Raw genomic sequence first — 18,638 nt, forward strand, 5'->3', positions numbered from 1 at the left:
TAGAGAGACCTAAATTAGAGATATCCATTGGGTCTCTACCCTGGAGCTCAGGAAACCCTTCAAAGGAGAGGGAGGAAGAATTGTGGGAGCCTCAGAGGTTGACGATACCAGGAGAAAACAGCCCACAGAATCAACTAAGTAGGGCTCACAGGGGCTCACAGAGTCTAAAATGGCGACCATGGAGCCTGCATGGATCTGTGTTTGGCCCTCTGAATATATTTAGTGGTTGTTTAGCTTGGGGTATTTCTGGGACTCCTAACAGTAGGGGTAGGGGTATCTGTGAATTTTACCTGCTCTTGGGACCCTTTTCTGCCTATGAGGTTACCTTACCCAGCCTTGATATGAGATTATGTACCTAGCCTTATTACATCTTATGCCACGTTTGGTTGACAGTCCTGGAGGCATGTTCTTTTCTGAAGGGAAAGGAAGAAGGAGTAAATTTGAGGAAGAGGGAAAGTGGGTGTGTATGGGAGGAGTGGGGGGAGGGGAAACTGATGTCAGGATATATTGTGTGAAAGAAGAATTTTTTTAAGCACTTGAAGTTTGGTGGGTTAGGAAAAGGAAACAAGTATCTGGGAGGGATGGGGGAAGGAGTATGATCAATACACATGAATGGAATTCTTTTTTTTTTTTTCTGAATTTACCATCCTTTATTAATAGTCATTTTCTGTTCTACAGTGTTTTCTACTTGGAAAGAAAAATAACAGCTACAGAAAATAAAATTATACATACATTAGGTCAAATTTTACCTGCAGACACTACTCTCTGAGAATCAAATATAGTTTTACAAGTTATGTTAACTCTCTTTTTTTCTTTTTTTATTAGTATGTTTTTTTTAAAAATGTTAATCAAAGGCTTTATAAGTTTGGTAATGCTCAATAACAAGATACCCATACAATCAGAAGTGTAACCCAATACCCAACCTAGATATACCAACTATCTTTGACTGGCGGAGACACTCGACATCCGCCTCCATGTTTCTCTCTCTCTCTCTCTCTCTCTCTCTCTCTCTCTCTCTCTCTCTCTCTCTCTCCCTCTCTCTCTCTCTCTCTCTCTCTCTCTCTCTCTCTCTCTCTCTCTCTCTCTCTCATCTCCTAGCTCCTCCTGTCCTTCTCCTACTCTTTTTACTCCTCCCACCTTAGCTTCTCTTACATATCACCCTTCCTGTTAAAATAAAACTTTTCTCTCAAAATACAATTAGAGCATAACTAAACCAATTTGTATCAGTAAGGGACAAGATAGACCTAATACCAAGTCCATCATTTTATTGACTAACCAGAACCTCTGTCATCTCTCCTAACTAAAAGACTTAGTTCTGAACCTGACTTTTTTTCTTCGCTTTAGAATGAATGTCAGCTAAAAACCATCCCCTCAAATCTTTTCTCTCAAAGTAAGTAGTCGAGATTGGCTATGAGACTATACATCTTCAACCCCGTCAGAAATCCAGAATGACTGAGTTAACTGAAATTATGGGAAGCACAAAGCATAGCTTCTAAAACTTAGGCAATTTATAAAGACCTCTGAACACCTGGACAGTCCCTATACTACGAAACGTTGGAGCATCAGATTTGCAGCCTTCTGGCCCAGGATCATCTGACAGACATGAATGGAATTCTTAAAGAACTAATAAAAAATGTACAGAATTTACATACCACCTATACATATTCTTCATACATTGTTGTATAGGTTGTTTATTGTAAATTAAAATATTAACAAAGTAAATTATTTATAGTTCTTATATTGTTTGAGGGAAGTTCAAAGAAAGTTGATATGTGTCCAATGAAGACAAATTTTTTTTCAAGTATTTTGTATCTGAGAAAGGTTAGATCTAAGGATACAGAGGCTTCAGAAAAGCAAGATCAACCACATATAGATATGTACATGGAAGAGATTTGTCATAAGAATTGGCTCACAGGTTTATAGAAAACAAGTCATTCCACTTTTGCTATATACACCTTCAGATCCAAAGAAGCTAGTGCAGCCACTCATTCTGAGAAAGCACTCATGTTCAAGAGCAGAAAGTTAAATGCCTCCACTCTAAAAAAAAAAAGCAAATTTGTTCTCCCTCCTTTTTCCTACTGAGCTGGCAGGAGATTGCTGAGTTGTCTCCAAGGCTGAGAATCCCTTTTTTCCATTAATTTACTTATTTATTCACTTTACATGCCCATTGCAGCCCCTCTCTCCTCCCAGCCCCCTCACACAGCCCTTTCCTTCATCCACCCCATCCCCTTCTCCTCTGAAAAGGGGAAGGCCTCCCTGAGTACTCAACTCATTCTGGCACATCAAGTCACTGCAGACACATCCTTTCCCATGGAGACCAGACAAGGAAGCCCAGTTAGAGGAACAGGATCCAAAGGCAGGCAACAGAGTCAGAGAGAGCACCTCATGCACATACTCTGCTACTAATGTACAGCATGGGGTGGGGTAAGGTCCAGTCATGCTCACTATTTGATTGGTGATTTAGTCTCTAAGAACCCCCAAGGATCCAGGTTAGTTGACTCTGTTGGTTTTCCTGTGGAGTTCCTATCCCTTCCATGTCCCCCATTCCTTTCCCCAACTCTTCCACAAGACTCACCAAGTTCCATCTAATTTTGGGTTATGAATTTCAGCATCTGTTTCTATCCACTGATGGGTGGAGCCTCTCAGAGGACAGTTACACTAGGTTCCTGTCTGCATGCATAACAGAGTACCATTACGAGGTCAGGGACTGTTTTTTGCCCATGGGATGGGTCTCAAGTTGGGCTGGTCATTGATTGGCTGTTCCCTTGGTCTCTACCCCATGTTTTTCCCTGCACTTCTTGTATGCATGACAAATTTTGAGTCAAAGGTTTGGGGTTAGATTGGCATCCTTATCTTTTCACTGGGAGACCTGCCTGGCTCCAGAATGTACCCACTGCAAGCTCCTATACTCCACTACTAGAGTCATCCTCATAGACTTCCCCATCCCAGAGATGGCACATCCTAGAGATGTCCTCCCCCCCCCACCATCCCATCACCAGCTGCTAATTTCTACTCACTCTCTCCCCATACCTGATCCTCACCTCCATCTCTCCTGATTCCCCTTCCCATTTCCTCTACTACCCAGTTCCCTCCATCCATCCACCTCTACTGACTTTTTTTCCTTCTGAATGAGATTCAATCATCCTCTCTTGGGCCCTCCTTAATATTTAGCTTCTTTGGGTCTGTGAATATTCTGGGTATCCTGTACTTTATATCTATCTCTAAAGGCTGAGAAACACTAAAGGAAAGATTCAAGGTCCCATGTCACCAGGGAAATGCAAATCAAAACAACTCTGAGATTCCACCTTACACCCATAAGAATGGCTAAGATCAACAACTCAAGTGACAGCAGATGCTGGCAAGGATGTGAAGTAAGGGGAACACCCCTCCATTGCTGATGAGAATCCAAACTTACACAACCACTCTGGAAATCAATTTGGCAGTTTCTTGGAAATTTGGGAATAGTTCTACCTCAAGACCCAGCTATACCACTCCTGGGCATATACCCAAAAGATGCTCCACCATATTACAAGGACACTTGCTCGACTATGTTCACAGAAGCTTTATTAGTAATCGACAGAAAGTGGCAACAACCCAGATGTCCCTCAACCAAAGAATTAATAAAGAAAAAAAATGGTTCATTTACACAATGAAATACTATTCAGTTATTTAAAAAACAAGGACATCATGAAAATTTCAGGTTAATGGATAGAACTAGAAAATATCCTGAGTGAGGTAAGCCAGACTCAAAAGACATGCATGGTATAAGGATCCTTTTTATGGGGATTCAAATGCTAATATCTACCAGAACCCCCTCACTAGACATATTCATAAGATGTGTAAGAGAGTTTATGCTGCCTTACATGTATCGGTAAACAATGCCAACAATCGAGATGTTTATTCAAATGTGGATTAGATAAATAAGTTATATTGTATTTTATGGTAGAATAATATATAATTGATAACAGAGAAAAGGTCCCATTAATATCTACATGGATTTATTCCAAATGAAGTTAAATATAGTAATCAAATTTCAGGAAATAATTCCAGTGTGCCATTATTACATATAAACTTTGAAAATGTAATAATTATACAGCTGTGCTATTTCATGTGCATCTAATATGTATTTGAACTATAGCCAGTGTTAAGACAAAGAAATTATTGTCTTAATTTTAATTAAATTTTAAAATCAAGATACTCTGAAATAGATTTTTCCATCAAACACAGCTTAACATTTTGGAGATACTATGTTTCACTGTATCTGATGTATCATACTTACTGGACTCAGGTACACGAATTCTTTTTAAATAAGCTATTAAAATTGTAAAACTTTACTGTAGCTTACATCATGTTTCTACTGAACAGCATTGCTGTAGATTGCTCTTTAAAAAGGGGTGTGGGGGGGAGAGAGACAGAGACAGAGATGTATAGGTCGGTAGGTGTGCACATACCTCAGTGCATGTATGTAAGTCAAAGGACATATTTGTGTGCATGGCTCATTTTGTCCCTTTACACTTATGTGGATTACAGGTATCAATGTTAAGCAGTCAGGCTTGCATGAAAAGTGCTTTTCTCACATAGCAAGTTTGAGGCTAGCCTAGGCTACATGAAACCCATCTCAAAGATGTGTATGTATGTGTGTGTGTGTGTGTGTGTGTGTGTGTGTGTGTGTGTGTGTGTGTGTGTGTGTATTCAGAGAGGGAGAGAGATGGAGAGACAGAGAGACAGAGATTTCGAGAAAGACAGAGACTGGGAGACAGAGAGACACAGAGACAGAGACTATACTCAGTTGCAATCAAGATGCCCTGTCCTTTAGAGGAAGCTCAGGTGAGGTTCAGGTGAGGCCCTTACTTCATGCCAACCAGCATTACCACAGGCTGCTCCGTGGACCTGCTCCAGCAGCTGAAGTGACAGCAGTAGGTTCCCCTCACCCTCCACCACACTGCTGCCTCAGCCAAGTGGAAAAATGGAAACAAATAATGAGTCTGAAGAGTCCAGTGATGACATGGGCTTTGATCTCCATGGCTAAACTTCTTTTGTTAACAGTTCAATAAAAAGGTGAGCCTGTTCTAAAAAGTTCTACACTATGTTTTATTTCCTGTTATCAAAAGTGATAAAGCCAAGGAGACAAAGGAAGCACATAGAGTAAAGCCTGAGCAATGGGTAGATATCGGACATCCTGCCTTTGTGTTTAGGTATTTTATAATAAAAAATTACTAATCAAAAAAAAAAACACACTGAAATTGTCAGTTCTGAAGAGTGGATGCATATTTACTACAGTGCTTTTGAGGTTTTTATTGTGTTTATTTACAGGTTTGCTTTTTTTGTTTGTTTGTTTGTTTTGTATTGTTTTTGATGGCTTCTCAAACTTAAAGAGGGTAAACAATAAACCTTGCTTAAACTTTCTTTCTTTCTTTCTTTCTTTCTTTCTTTCTTTCTTTCTTTCTTTCTTTCTTTCTTCTTTTTTTTCTTATTCTGATTATTCTGGTCTTGTCCCCGCAATGCCATTTATGGGCTTACCTCCTAAAAGAAGCATTCTTTAGACACAGGAGACTTCCTTCGAGGCTCTCACCATGCCCAGGGCACTCTCAGTAATGTGCTTACCTCATTGCTTTCCTCTCCTCCACCTCTAGTTGGAAAGAATTCAACTCACATCTGTATCTGTAGAGCCTCCCATACCAGGGGCACATAAAGATGCTTGTCCAGCAGCCCAAATTAGTCATATACTTCTGTTCATGGTACATCATGGTCAAGACCAATGAAATGTCCCTGATTGTTTAATTCTTCCCTTTTGTCCTTATATCCCCATTTCTTGCCCCATAGGCAGCCACTTTAATGTCTCTAAAGAGCATCTTATCTCTGTTTTGCTTTCTCCTTTTGTGTTTATTAGTTTGGCTTGCTATGGTTTGGGTGTTTTTGCTTGTTTTCTTGTTTTGTTTTGTTCTGTTTTGAGATGGCCTCAAACTTCTGGGATGTAGCATTCTTCCAGCCTCTATCTTCTGAGTATCTGGACCTACAAGTATTTCCCACCATGTCTAGTTTTCTGTGTTCTTATAAAATATATTCCTATTCCTCATGTAGAATTTTCTGTGTCAAAACTAGTATTATTGCCAACATCACTTTCTCTCATTCTGTTCCACATTGTTTTCCCTAAGCACTGTCTTTTACAGGTGCGCCCATGATTCTATTTTCCATTAACTGCCCTTCTAGTTCAGCAAGAACTACTTTCTGGTGCATATGAAAGAATCATAGCTTTTTCACATACTTAAACCATAATGTCTCTCCTTGTCTCCATTACTCTCATTATGTAAATAGCTATTGAAAAACTACTTCTAAGACTCACAAGAGTTCCATGTTCCTTCCTCTGTGTATGCCACCATATCCTCTGACTATTTCTCTGTTAGGTTTTCTCTTTGAGCTGTCTCTTTTGTTCATTAGTTAGTTTGTTTGTATTTTGTTTGTTTCATTACTTTTGTGTGTTGTATTGTGATGTATGTGCACATATGTGGGGAGGATGCATGTGCCTGTGGGCATGTGAAGCTCAGAGGAGGACATCAGGTGTCCCGTGCTAGCCATCTATTCTTATAAGACCTCAGTTTCCTCATTGCTGTAATTTTATCAAAAGCTTTTTGTCTTATTTATGAAAAACAGATGATATTTTTTCCCTTAGGATGTATTTTAGTAAATGGTATAGAGCTGGTTTTGAAAGTGCAGACTTCTTTCTGAAATAAATATCATTTATTTTTACTGCACTGTTGGTAATACACTATTGGATTTGGCTGGCTAATATTTTTTAAGAAGAGATATCCTATGTTCAAAGGACAAAAGAAAATATATTGTTATGTCAATTCTCCCAAAATTATCTGTATATACAATGAATGCAATTCTAAGGAAAATCCCAGGAGTAGCATATTTTTTAGAAACTGATTCTAATTCTAAAATGTATGTGGAAATACAAAATAACTAAAATAGGGAAGGCATTCTAGGCATGTTGCAAGACTTCTTGGAGAAGCTAGAGAGTGTGATACAATATCAAAATGTTCTGCATTTGGTTTGTGTACTCAGTGGTACACTATGTGCCTAGCATGTACAAATCATTGGGTTCAATCCCAAAACAAAAATAAAAAAATAGATTGATTATAAAACCACATAAATTAGAAAGTGAGTATTAATGCAAAGATGTTTTCATCTTGGTGAAATGAGTAGAAGAAAGAGATCAGAAGTAACCCCAAACAGTGTTCACTTGGTTTGCAGGAAAGGAGGAAGACACCACTGAGATTCAATAGCAAAGCAGTAGTCTTATCAATGAATGCTACTGGGTCAGTGGAAGAAGCATTTGAAGAAAATAAACTTTAACATCTATCTCACACATGATAAAGCTGGGGGCTGGGGACATGGCTCAGCGGTAAACAATACCAACTGTTCTTCCAGAGGACCCAGGTTCAAGTCCCAACACCAACATGGCAGCTCATAGCTGTCTATAACTCCAAGATCTGACACCCTCACATAGACATTCAAGCAGACAAATACCAATATATAAAATAAAAATAAATACACTTTTAAATAGGATTCTTTTTTTAAAAGGATAAAAATGAATTATATAAAGAGAGGTGATACTAGTCAGCCAAAAGAGAGATTTCCGACTCTTGAACCCTTGCAGAAACATTAAACAGAACAGCTAAGTGCTCCTAGTAAGAAAAAGCTTTCTTCTCTCCATTTTACCCTTCCTCTGGGCCTTTTAAAATACATGCTGTGGCTTGTTTGGCAGCATCCCACAAGACACACACCCCTTTTGTAACGTTTCTCTGTCAGTGGGATTCTGAGCTGTTTAGAAAGTGGTGTGTGTGAGTATGGAAGACAGATTGACATTGAGTAGCTTCTATAATTGTTCCCCGCTTTGTTTTGAGACAAGGTGTCTCTTTGATCCCCATGTTCACTGATTGGCTAGATTGGCAGGCCAGTGAGCACTAGGGATGTCCAGCTTTTACGTGGGCTCTCCTGATTGCTCAGTGGCACTTTACTATCTTGACCATCACCCTACTACTTAGGGACATTCTTTAAAAAATAATCCATAGAATTTAAGTGTAGACAGTGAAACAATAAAACCTCCAGAAGACATCGTGAGAGAATCATCATCACTTTGCAATAGGCAAGACCTAAAATCTGACCATCAAGATAAAAGATAAAAGACCATCAAGATAAAAGTAATAAATTTGACTTTATTGTAATTAAGAATTTATGTTCGCCGGGCGGTGGTGGCACACGCCTTTAATCCCAGCACTTGGGAGGCAGAGGCAGGCGGATTTCTGAGTTCGAGGCCAGCCTGGTCTACAGAGTGAGTTCCAGGACAGCCAGGGCTACACAGAGAAACCCTGTCTCAAAAAACCAAAAAAAAAAAAAAAAAAAAAAAAAAAAAAAAAAAAAAAAAGAATTTATGTTCAGGGCTGGAGAGATGGCTCAGTGGTTAAGAGCACTGACTGCTCATACAGAGGTTCTGAGTTCTATTCCCAGCAACCACATGTTAGCACACAACCATCTGGAATGGGATCTGATGCCCTTCTCTGGTGTGTTTGAAGACAGCTACAGTGTACTCATATAAATACTAAATAAATAAATAAATAAATAAGAACTTATGCTTATCAGAAGGCATGATTAAAAAAGTGAAATAATGCTGGAGAAAGGGTTCAGTGTTTAAGAGTATATACTGCTTTTGCAGGGGTCCTGACTTCAATTCCCAGTACCCTCTTTGGACAACTCACAACTGCTTATATCCATATCCAGGTAGGATATGATGCCCTCTTCTGAACTCCATGGTACTACATCCATGCACACATGCCCCCACTGAAACATACACATAGACATAAGAGAAAACACACACACACATACATGCACACACATACACATATATATTTATTGTATGTTTATGTATTTCTATGTTTATATATATATATTGTTCATTTGTTTCTTTTGAGAAAGTTTGTTTTATTTCTTCATATAGAGTCTCACTCCATAACCCAAGCTGTGCCCAAATTCACAGCAATCCTCCTACCTCAACCTCCCAAGTGCTGGCATTATAGACATGAATGACCCAAAGCCCAAAAACATTATTTTAAATATCCCTACAGATAAATAAGAAAAGAACAGACACCGGGCGGTGGTGGCGCACGCCTTTAATCCCAGCACTTGGGAGGCAGAGGCAGGCGGATTTCTGAGTTCGAGGCCAGCCTGGTCTACAGAGTGAGTTCCAGGACAGCCAGGACTACACAGAGAAACCCTGTCTCGAAAAACCAAAAAAAAAAGAAAAAAAAAAAAAAAGAAAAGAAAAGAACAGACAACTCAAATTTTCAAACATAGACAGTTTTGAAGAGCATTTTGAAAAAAAGAACACCCAAATGGCTTGTGGGCATGTTAGAGATGTTAAGCATTGTAGTCATCACTGACCGTGAGAGAGATGCAGCTGTGAATCACGATGAGCAATGAATACCTTTCCACCATACTAGAAGTACTAAATCAAAATAACCAACAACTCCAAGTGAGATTTTATAGAGCAAGAGCCATGGCTTTGGTAAGTGTCTCAACAAGGGCCATGTGCTAAGGGCTTAGTCTTCAACTTGTGAAACTATTATAAGGAGGTGAAAACTAATAAGTTCAAAACTAGAGGTTTTGGGAGGTTGTTTGTTTGTTTGTTTGTTTGTTTGTTAAAATAAGTTCTTACTATGTAGCTCTGGCTGCCCTAGAATTCACAGAAATCTGCCTGCCTCTGCCTCTCAAGTGTTGAGATTAAAGGTGTATGCCACTACACCCAACTTATTTCTTCTTTTAAAAGTTTATTTTCTTACATTTCTCCTGACAGAAAAGTCCTCTAAAGCATGCTTAGCTACCCTGAGTGACCTTCCCCGAGGACCTCCATTGTCTGGGACCTCTCTGCTCACCTTTATAAGACCTGCTGGTCCAGAATCATACAAGCTTGCTGAACCAGAACCATATGGAGATACACCCAACTGCTGGGATAAATGCACCACCCTTTGAGTTCCATTGTCCTACCCAAGGATACTCACCAGAGGGCTCCTACACCAGGATAATTGAGATCAGGGACCTACCAATATCTTCTATAACAGGGACATCCAGATGCCTTAAAGGCTCTCAATACAATCAACAAAAGCCAGGGCAATATGACAACTTCAGAGCACAGCTATCCTACTATAGCAAGCCATGAATATCCTAACACTACTGAAGCACAAGAAAATGACCTCAAATGCAATCTTATAAAGAATATAGAGGACTTTAAAGAAGAAATGAGTCTACGGCCATACCACCCTGAACGCGCCCGATCTCATCTAAAGAAGAAATGAATAAATCCCTTAAAGAAACACAGGAAATGCAATTAAACAGGTGAAGAAAATGAATAAAAATGTTCAAGACCTGAAAATGCAAATAGAGGCAACAAAGAAATCACAAACTGAGGCAGTCCTGGATATGGAAAACCTAGGGAATAGAACAGGAGCAACAGAAAGCATCACCAATAGAATATAAGAGATGGAAGAGAAAATCTCAGGTGTAGACGATACAACAGAAGAGATTGATATATCAGTCAAAGAAAATGTTAAATCTAAAAAATTCCTGACACAAGACATCCAAGAAATCTGGGATACCATGAAAAGACCTAACCTAAGAATAATAGGAATAGGAGAAGGTAAAGAGTCCCAGCTCTAAGAATCAGAAACTATTTTCAATAGAATCATAGAAGAAAACTTTTCCAACAGAAAGAGGTACCTATAAACATACAAGAAACTTACAGAACAAGAATTGGACTGTACCAGAAAATAAAATTCTCCTGCCACACAATAATCAAAACACTAAATCTATAAAAACAAAGAAAGAATTTTAAATGCTACAAAGAAGAAAGCCAAGTAATACATAAAAACAAACCTAACAGAATTACACCCAACTTCTCAACAGAGACTCCTAAAGCTAGATGAGCCTGTCCAGATGTCTTGGAAACTCTAAGAGATCACAGATGTTAGCACAGACTACTATACACAGCAAAACTTTCAGTCACCATTGATGGTGAAACCAAGATATTCCATGACAAAACCAAATTTAAATAATATCTTTCTACTAACTAACCATAGAGAGGCTACTAGAAGAAAAACTTCAACCTAATGAAGCGAACCACACTCAAGGAAACACAAGAAATAAATAATTTTACACAAATAAAACCAAGAGAAATACACATACACACATACACACATTACCACCACTGTCTGTGTACCAGAGTGTAGCTGGGCCATTCAAGGATGACAGAGTGCGGTCTAAGAATCCTTAGCCTGGCCAGAAAGAAAGATTTTATGGGGCTCTGACCTGGCCTAAATGGCCAAAATATTGCTGCTCTCTGAGGGGAAGTTGGGGCAGGTTAGGTGGCCAGAAACCAGATCTCTTCTGCTACTGTTGTAGCCTACGCAGTGATGAGACATGGCAAGTCACTAGAAGATATATCTGGAGCCACAGACATAGCTGCAACCAACAGTAGCTGATAGCCTCAGTGACAAGGTGATGCAGTGAAAGCAGTAGCCTGGCCTGTTGGGCAGTACAGACAGAGGTTCAATGGTAAATGCTTCAAGGAGAGAAAACTCTTCCCTGGAGTGTTACAGTTTAGTAAGATAGGCACCCTCAGACAATTCCTGCTGTAATAATTCATGTACCTTATTCATTGTGGACAAGAACCTTATAAACATTTTGGGGTGTGGTAGGATGCATGGGTAGATAGATGTTTTCCATTGGCTGAGTTTGAGATGTTAGGAATGCTTTATTTACAAGGGGGAGGACTTCATGCTCCTCCTAGTGAGGTATTGTGGGTAGAGTGGCTGGGAACACTGAAAGTTCCTCCAGGCGGGAAGTTAGGCACAGCAGCTGCTGCTGTGGTTACAGCGGCTCATTAAAGGCCTTCTCCAGGGTTCCTCATGGCACAACCCCAATGACAGGAGAAAGTCCTTGGGCTTCCAAAACAGCTTTATTGGCATGGTGGATGATGGTTGAATCTGGATGTGCACCTCCCTCCCCAGTGAAACTCAGGGCAGACCTGAATTAAATTGGGAAAAATGGGGAGAGGCTGGGGAAGAATACTTAATTGGCTCCATCCTCTGGCCTTCAGGCATCTCATTAGTATGTAAATCTCTTTAGGGCCTGAGGCCTGTAGTCACACCCTCTACCTATGCTCTTTGAGTGTGGCTGCATTGTCCTAAACATGACTGAACAATGCAGGTCAATAAGTTCCACACCACCATGTGTTAGGAGCCTAGATTCTGGGAGCCTGGCAGAATAGATGCCCGACCCTTACAGGCAATGGACACTTGTTGGGTCTCTGGGCTTTCCAGCCAGTGCTTTGACCAAAACCAAGACCCCTTTCATGGCCCTACAGGGTGTCATGGTTACATGTTCCAGGACAAGTAGACCCTGGCTAGGAGCTAGTTCTAACACCTACCATTCTCAATTATGAGAATTCCTGGGGTTTTTTGTTTTGCTTCGTTTTGCTTTGTTTTTTGTTTTTTGTTTTTTTACTTGCTTCTACCTTGCCAGATCTTCTGTCTGGTGGCACAATCCACTCACACCCACTCCACCAACTTCAAAATAACAAAAGTTAACACTCATCGGTCATTAATTTCCCTCAACATCACTGGACTCAATTCCCCAATAAAAAGACACAGAATAACAGAATGGATGCAAAAACAGGGTCCATCATTCTACTACATACAAGAAATACACCTTAGCAATTAAGACAGACTTTACCTCTGAGTAAAAGGCTAGAAAGAAGTTGTCCAAGCAAACAGACCCAAGAAGCAAGTTGGATTAGCCATTCTAATAGCTAATAAAATAGACTTTCAACCAAAATTAATTAAAAGAGATAGGTAAAGACTCTTTATACTCATCAAAGGAAAAATCTACCAAGATGATATCTCAATTCTGAACATCTATTACCTCCCAACAAAAGGGCACCCACATTTGTAAAACAAACATTGTTTAAGCTTAAATTGAACAATGGAGACTTGAACAATCCACTCTCATCAATCAATAAGTCATCCAGCCAAAAACTAAACAGAGAAATATTGAAACTAAGAGATGTTATGAATAAAAAGGACTTAACAGATATTAACAGGGCATTTCACTCAAACACAAAACTCAGCACCTCCTGGAAACTTCTCCAAAATTGATCCTGTAGTCGGTCACAAAGCAAACCTCAACAGATACAAGAAAATTGTAGAAGTACCTTGTATTCTATTGAACCATCATGGATTAAACCTGGACATCAACAACAGAAACATCAGAAATTCATAACAATTCTCTATTCAACAATCTCTGGGTCAGAGAAGAAATAAGAACAGAAGCCAAAGACTTCCTAGAATTCAACAAAAATGAGTCACAAATTTATGGGACACAATGAAAGCAGTGCTAAAAGGAAAGTTCACAGCTCTAGAGAGATAAAGAAATTAGAATTTTCTAACACCAACAATTTAAAAGTATATCTGAAAGCTCTAGAAAAAAAAAATCAAATACACCCAAGAGTAGTAGAGGTACAGAAACCAATCAAAATGAGGTCTGAAATTGATCAATTAGAAACAAAGAAAACAATACAAAGAATTAAGAAAACAAAGAGCTGGGTTTTTGAGAAAATCAACAAGATAAACAAACCCTTTGTCAAACACTAAAAGAGAGAGACATAATCCAAATAAACAAAATCAGAAATGAAAAGGGAGACACAACAACAGACAAGAAAGAAATTTAAAGAATCACTAGGTCTTACTTTAAAACCTGTACCGAACAAAATTGGAAAAGCTTAATGGAATGGATGCTTTCTAGATAGATGCCACTTACAAAAGTTAAATTAAGACCAGGTAACCTATTTAAACAGTCCCCATAACCCCTAAGGAAAAGCAGTCATTAAAAGTCTCCCAACCAAAGAAAAAGCCCAGAGACAGAAGGTTTTAGCACAGAATTTTACCAGACATTCAAAGAAGAGGTAATGCCAATACTCCTCATACTATTCCACAAAATGGAAACAGAAGGAACACTGCCAAACTCATTCTACAAGGCCACAGTCACCCTGATACCTAAACCACACAAAGACTCAACAAAGAAGGAGAATTACAAACCAATTCCTCTCATGAAAAACAATGGGAAAATACTCAATAAAATACTCACAAACCAAATCCAGGAACATATCAAAAATATCATTCACCATGATCAAATAGGCTTTATCCCAGGGATGCAGGGATGGTTCAATATATGGAAATCCATCAATGTAATACACTATGTAAACAAACTGAAAGAAAAAAATCACATGATAATCTCATCAGATGCTGAAAAAGCCTTTGACAAAATCAAACACCCCTTTATGATAAAGATCTTAGAGAGATCAGGGATACAAGGCACATGCCAAAACATAATGAAAGCAATATACAACAAGCCAATAGACAACATCAAATTAAATGGAGAGGGACTTAAAGCAATTCCACTAAAATCAGGGGCAAGACATGGCTGCTTACTATCTATTTAATATAGTACTTGAAGTTCTGGCTAGAGTGATAAGATAACTAGAGATCAAGGGGATACAAATTAGAATGGAAGAAGTAAAAGTATTGCTATTCACAAATGATATGATACATAAGTGATCACAAAAATTCTGCCAGAGAACTCCTACAGCTGATGAGCACTTCAGCAAAGTGTCTGGATACAAAATTCACACACACACACACACACACACACACACACACACACACACACACACAAATCAGTAGCACTTCTTCATACAAATGATAAACAGGCTGAGAAAGGAATTAGGGAAACAGCACCCTTTCCAATAGCCACAAATAATATAAAGTATCTTGGTGTAATTCTAAGTGAAAGACTTGTCTGAAAAGACCCTCAAGTCACCAAAAAAAGAAATTGAGGAAGATATCAGAAGATGGAAAGATCTCCCTTGCTCATGGATAGGTAAGATTAACAGTAAAAATTGCCATCTTCCCAAAAGTAATCTGCATATTTCAATAAATATTTTTACAGACTGTGAAAAAATAATTTTCAACTTCATATTGAAAAACAAGAAACCCAAAATAGCTAAAACAATCCTGACTAATAAAAGAACTTTGGGAGGTATTACCATCCCTGACCTCAAGAGTGATAATAATAAAAACTGCATGGTATTTGTATAGGAACAGACAGGTTGACAAATGGAATCAAATCAAAGACATGGAAATAAACCTACATACCTATGGACACTTGATTTTTGACAAAGAAGGTAAAACCTACAATGAAAAAAAAAAAAAAAAACAGACAGCATCTTCAACAAATGGTGCTGGTCCAACTAGATGTCTGCATGTAAAAGAATGCAATAGATCCATATCTATCACCCTACACAAAGCTCAAATCCAAATGGATCAAAGGCCTTAACATAAAACCAGATACACTAAATCTAATAGAACAGAAAGTGGGGAACAGCCTTAAACTCATTGGTACAGGAGACAACTTTCTAAACAGAACAACAGTGGCTCAGACTTTAAGATCAACAATTGATAAATTCAACCTCATGAAACTGAAAAGCTTCTGTAATGCAAAAGACACTGTCAATAGGACAAAATGGTAGCCTACAGATTGGGAAAGGATCTTCACCAACCCTACAGCTGACAAAGGACTAATATCCAAAATATATAAAGAACTCAAGAAGTTAGACACCAACAGCCCAAATAACCTAATTATAAATTAGGGTACAGAGCTAAACAGAATTTTCAAAGGAGAAATCTTGAATGATCAAGAAGCACTTAAAGAAATGTTCAACATCCTTAGTCATCAGGGAAATGCTAATCAAAACTATGCCTAGATTCCATCTTATACTTATCAGAATGGCTAAGATCCAAAATTCAAGCAACAGCACCTGCTAACAAGAATATGAAGTGAGCAGAACACTTCTCCATTGCTGGTGGGAGTGCAAACTTATACAGCACTTTGGAAATCAATTTGTCAGTTTTTCAGAAAACTGGAAATAGTTCTACCTCAAGACCTATACCACTCCTGGGCATATACCTAACAGATTCCCCACTGTACCTCAGGGACATTTGCTCAACTGTGTTCATAGCAGCATTATTCATAATAGCCAGAAACTGGAAACAACCAAGATGTCCCTCAACTGAAGAATGGATAAAGAAAATGTGATATATCTATACAATGGAATAGTATTCAGCTATTAAAGACAGAGACATCATGAATTTCACAGACAAATGGATGGAACTTGAGAATACCATCCTGAGTGAGGTAACCCAGACCCAAAAGAACACGTATGACATGTACTCACTTGTAAGTGGATATTAACCATAAAGTACAAGATATCCATGTTACACTCCACATATCCAAAGAAGCTAAACAGGAAGGAAGGCACAAATAAGGATGCTTAGAAGGGTGAAAATAGCCATAGGAGGCAGATGGAAGGAGGGAAGTGGGTGGGAGAGGGGATGCAGAGTGGAATGGGCAGTTCAGAATCTGGTGTGGGGAGACACAGGAGAGAAGGCCAGAAGGCCAGGAGAATTAATGGATATCTGCAGCTGGCAGGGGTGATGGGGTGAAGGGCATCTCAAGGACATGCCAGAGACCTGGGATGGAAAAGGCTTCCAGGCATCAATAAGCTGAGACCCACAGCAGTGGAGAAATGAAACCTGAAGAGGCCACCTCCTGTAGTCAGGCAGGAACTGGAGTGATAGGGACATCAACCCACCCACAAAACTTTTGGCCCAAAATATATCCTGCGTACAAGATATGCAGGGATGTGGATGGAGCAGAGACTGAGGGAATGGCCAACCAATAAACTGGCCCAACCTGAGACCCATCCCATGGGCAAGAACCAATCCCTGACATTATTAATGATACTCTGTTATGCTTGCAGACAGGAGCCTAGCACAACTGTCCTCTGTGAGGCTCCACCCAGCAGCTGACTGAAACAGATGCAGAGAGCCACAGCCAAACCTTAGATGGCACTCAGGAAGTCTTGTGGAAGCACTGGGGGAAGGATTGAAGGCCCCAATGGAGATAGGAACTCCACAGGAAAACCAACAGAGTCAACTAACCTGGACCTTTGGGGGCTCTCAGAGACTGAACCACCAGCCAAAGAGCATACAAGGACAGGAGCTGCTCCCCTCCCCCAATATATGTAGCAGATGTGCAGCTTGGTCTTTATGTGGGTCCCCCAACAACTAGGGCAGGTGCTATCCCTAAAGCTGTTGACTGTCTGTGGAATACATTCCTGTAACTTGGCTGCCTTGTTTGGCCTCAGTAGGAAAGGATGCACCCAGCCCTATAGAGACTTGATGTGCCAGGGTGGGGGGATATCCAGGAGGGGCCTCCACCCTCTCAGAGGAGAAGGGGAGGGGAAATGAGGAAGGGGATATGTGATGAGAAACTGGGAGGGGTGGCAACTTTTTTTAAAAAGTGAATTTTTTTTTTAAAGTTGTTTTTTCTCAGGTATTCTGTCCCAATAACATAAAAGCTGACCACAAAGTTTCATTTGTTTTTACTAGGAGATGGTACAAAGGAACCATTTGTGTTGTAACTGTTCTATGTTCTGATCTGGGATTATAGGCATATATCTGCATACAAAAAGCATTCGAGCTATGCATTTAATACTATATACTACACTATAAATTATAGTCCAATAGGTTGTAAACAATAAATTAAAAGCATCACCTAGACTCTTTGCATCTTCCCTTATAGGTGAGAGAGACTATAATTTTCTTTTTTATATTATCTTGCCTATTTTGAGAGTCAAAATTACCAATGCCTCAGAAGCATGAGCTTGGCAGCTTGCATCCATAAGTGTCCTTTTGAATGGTGGGAGAACCTCCAGAATTGTTGTAAGTAGCAATTAAATAATGTATGAGTACATACTGAGTAACACAAAGTTCAGAAGTACACAGGGATTAATTCTATCATTATGGTTCACTGCAGTTCTGTTCTCAGCAAGTCCTTAGACATCTGAGCCTCTCACATCACACTGGAAATCATTTCAGTATGGCATCAACAGAACAAGCTTAACATTCTAGACCTGTTTTGTTTGGAAAAAGAGTATAAAAGAGAAAAAGTTTATGGACACAACTAGTGATAGCAGGTAATAGAAATTAACAAAGCATTATAGATTATGCTATAAAACGGACTGAGATGAAAATAAATAAGGATTCATTTGTATTTGACTCTTAGCCTAAAAGAGTATATTAAATAAGTTCACTTTGATTTCAATTCTCTTTAATTGTGGCAAATTTACTGCACTCTGAATTGTCTTTAATTAAAAAAAAAGATGAAATGGTGTCAACATACTGGTATTGGATCCTAAAGTGCCGATATAGATGCCTTGCTTTAATAATTTTGCTACAAGTTTCCAAGTCCCAACATAAATAAAGTGTGGTGTTTGAATGCAATTGTGGCGTGTGAGCAAAGCACTACATTTTTATAAGTTTTAGCTCCTCTCAAGCACGAGATGGTGAGTGGCAAACTTCCACAGAAAGTTTAGCAAAATTGGCAAGGCATCCCAGAGCAGTGCCAGGGCCTTTCACATTGCATTTAATCACAGGAACACCACAATGAAGAAAATGTTATCCCTATTT

Source organism: Arvicanthis niloticus, chromosome 4 (genome assembly GCF_011762505.2).
Source record: "Arvicanthis niloticus isolate mArvNil1 chromosome 4, mArvNil1.pat.X, whole genome shotgun sequence".
NCBI classification, from domain to species: Eukaryota; Metazoa; Chordata; class Mammalia; order Rodentia; family Muridae; genus Arvicanthis; species Arvicanthis niloticus.